The sequence below is a fragment of the Bufo bufo genome, chromosome 2, assembly GCF_905171765.1.
Source record: "Bufo bufo chromosome 2, aBufBuf1.1, whole genome shotgun sequence".
Lineage (NCBI taxonomy): Eukaryota > Metazoa > Chordata > Amphibia > Anura > Bufonidae > Bufo > Bufo bufo.
Window position 1 is genome coordinate 37,622,292 of NC_053390.1, and position 3,108 is coordinate 37,625,399.

Sequence of the window (3,108 nt, forward strand, 5' to 3'; positions counted from 1 at the left end):
AATGACCCCTCTCCCCACAAAAAAAACATACCCCACGCCTATGGCGAGTCTCAGGAGGACGGACCTGACTAGTAGTTCCTCCTAGCTGCATAGGCTCGTCTAAGTCCGTACAGACTAACTGCTGCTTAGGAGGGGTTACCAATTGCTCCGGTTTTTTCAACCTGTCCCTAAGGCGTCTATCTATTCGGATAGAAAGGGACATAACCGCATCAAGGGAAAAGGGGGTCTCATATAATGCAAGCGCATCCTTAACCCTTTCGGATAACCCAGAGCAGAACTGACTCCTGAGAGCCGGGTCGTTCCATTGGGTATCCGTAGCCCACCTACGGAAGTCAGAGCAATACTCCTCTACCGGCCGCTCTCCTTGTAGGAGTCTCTGTAATCTTGATTCAGCCAGTGCGACTCGGTCAGGGTCGTCATATATGAGACCCAAGGCCCCGAAAAACTCATCCACTGACCGAAGAGCCTGGGAATCAGTGGGTAAAGAGAACGCCCAGGACTGCGGGTCCCCCTGCAGCAGGGAAATAACAACCCCCACCCGCTGTTCTTCATTACCAGAGGAGTAAGGGCGCAGCTTAAAATATAATTTACAGGCCTCACGGAATGTCAAAAACTTGTCCCTTCCCCCAGAAAATCTGTCAGGGAGAGGGACCTTGGGTTCCGCAACAACCTGGTTACCAGTAGCAACCGCTGGGCTTGCGGTCAGTTGTAATTGCTGCTGTTGCTGGAGGACCGACGCCTTCAATCCTGCCACCTCCAAAGACAGGCCATGAAATTGTTTGGACAGAGCAGCAATTGGATCCATACTGGATTCTAAGAAGGCAAAAAAAAAAAATTTTTTTTTTTTTTAACCTACACAAAATAAGGGCCAGATATAATGTAATGACCGGCGTCACGCACAGGGAGGGAAAAGGGAAAGCCCCTGCCCAAGGGAGAGGGAAAGGTGGTGACCCCTGACTCACCTTGCGGCTGGCACCTGACTGCCCTGACGTCCCTAGACGGGTTCCTCACCCGTACGCCGATCACGTGCCTAAACCTGGCTTTCCCTAAAATGAGCCCTAGATAGTGAACGGGCCGGTGGGATCGCTAGTCCGCACCACTGACACTAAGAGGGAAACACCAGGGAGAGGACAGACAATACAGACAAACACATACACCCAGGTGGGCGACCACAGCAGACCACAAAGGTCCAATAGGGATCCGGAGGGTAACGTTCTGGACCAACAACCAGAGAACGCAGCAACACAGCTCCAGAGGGTCAGTATAGAAGTCCAGGCAGGAAGCTCTATATCTGGCAACCAGAGAAGTGTGAGAGGGGAATATAAGGAGGTTGGGAGTGCTGGACAAGGAACAGCTGAGGAGAAGGAGCTACGGATCCCTGAGTGAGCCAAAAAGGGTTGCAAAGCAAACCCAGAAAGCTACCATAAGGAAACAGCCCTATCTTACATAGAGCGCGCAGGCAACCGCTGAGACTTCCTGACCCCGGGTATAACGGAGTCAGGCGTGGTTCTTGACACCCTCGTGACAATGTCGTACATCAAACCAGCTGTATTTCAACCCGTGCCCCACTAAAAAATGGAGGCTGTTGTGAAGGCCCTCATGGAGGCTAATTTGCAGCAGCGAGAGACCAACCTGCACCAATGGAATTCTAATAAGCAGCAGCAAGAGACCAACCAGTTGCTGCTACAACACGTGATGGCTTTGCAGACAGCCGTGCAGCAATCTCTAAGATAATACCCGCAGACGACATTGAAACCTACCTGGCGGTACACGAGAAAGTGGCCACCAGGGAAAAGCTGCCCTGAGACCAGTGGGCTGAGGTCGTCGCTCCTTTTCTGGCATCAGAGTCCCAGCGGGTGTATTTCGACTTGCCGGACAATCAAGCGGCCGACTACCTAAAGGTAAAGGGTGAGATTTTGGCAAGACTGGGGGTGAATGTGTTGGTCCGGGCCCAGCGGGTACATCAGTGGGGGTTTAAGCCGGCTGAGCCTGCAAGACCCCAGTATTATGACTTACTCCACCTTTTGCAAAAGTGCACTGCCACCCCCTCTCTAGCACTGGATCGAGCAGGTATCTCCTGGAAATGCACTGGAAATGGTGGACCTGGTGGAACGCTATGAGGCCACCAAGAATCTCAAGGGGGGTTCTTTTGGTAGGAGGGTAGGCAAACTCCAGAACTCCCCACCCCAGGCCCACAAGTATGAGCCAATGAAACCCCCCCGGGAGGTTCCCCCTATGGGTCGGACCCAGTTAATCTGCTGGCAGTGTCAGGAACCTGGCCATACCAGGGCTGTGTCCTCATCGGGTTGAGCCGATGGTAACTGTGGTTACCAACAATCGCTATATGCTAGGAAACTGTTTGCCACAGGTACCCCGGAGGCTCTAGACCACTTGTGCCAGGTGGAAGTGGGAGACACTCAAGCGGAGGCGCTGCTGGACTCAGGGAGCTTGGTGACCCTGGTAAGGGCTACCCTGGTGCTGAGTATACTGGCTGGAAAGTTGGGGTGATGTGTATTCATGGAGACTTGAAAGACTACCCCACCATGCTGGTGTCTCTAACCACGGTGGCCGGCAGGTGGACCCACGAAGTGGCAGTCGCCACAAATCTCCACTATGAACTCATAATAGGGAGACACTTTCTAGGTTTCCCTGCCCCCATGTGAGAGTTAAGGATACCCCTGAGACAGGAATAAGCCTGGGAGATTGGCCTTGTTCAGGGGGATGGACAGAACTTTGGGAACCTGAGACCAAAGGGCCAGCGGTACAGGTGACCGCCACTTCAGTGGAAGAGGGGGAGACAACCCCACGTAGGTTAATGGTGGGAGACGTGGAGGAGTTGCCACTGGGTCCTGGGTTGGCAAACCTCAACGTCTCCTTGGAGAATTTCGATACAGCCCAACGCCGAGACCCTACCCTATCCTAGGCCTGGTAGAATGTGGTAATACTTGATGGTGTCCCCCAACAACCTGGAGCCGAGTCGATGTTTCCTTGTTTTGTGGTCTACCAAAATATGCTATATCAGGTAAACCAGCTGCGGGGTGAACCTGTTGAACAGTTGGTGGTGCCCGGGGCCTATCAAAAACTTGTGTTAGAGTTAGCCCTCCAATA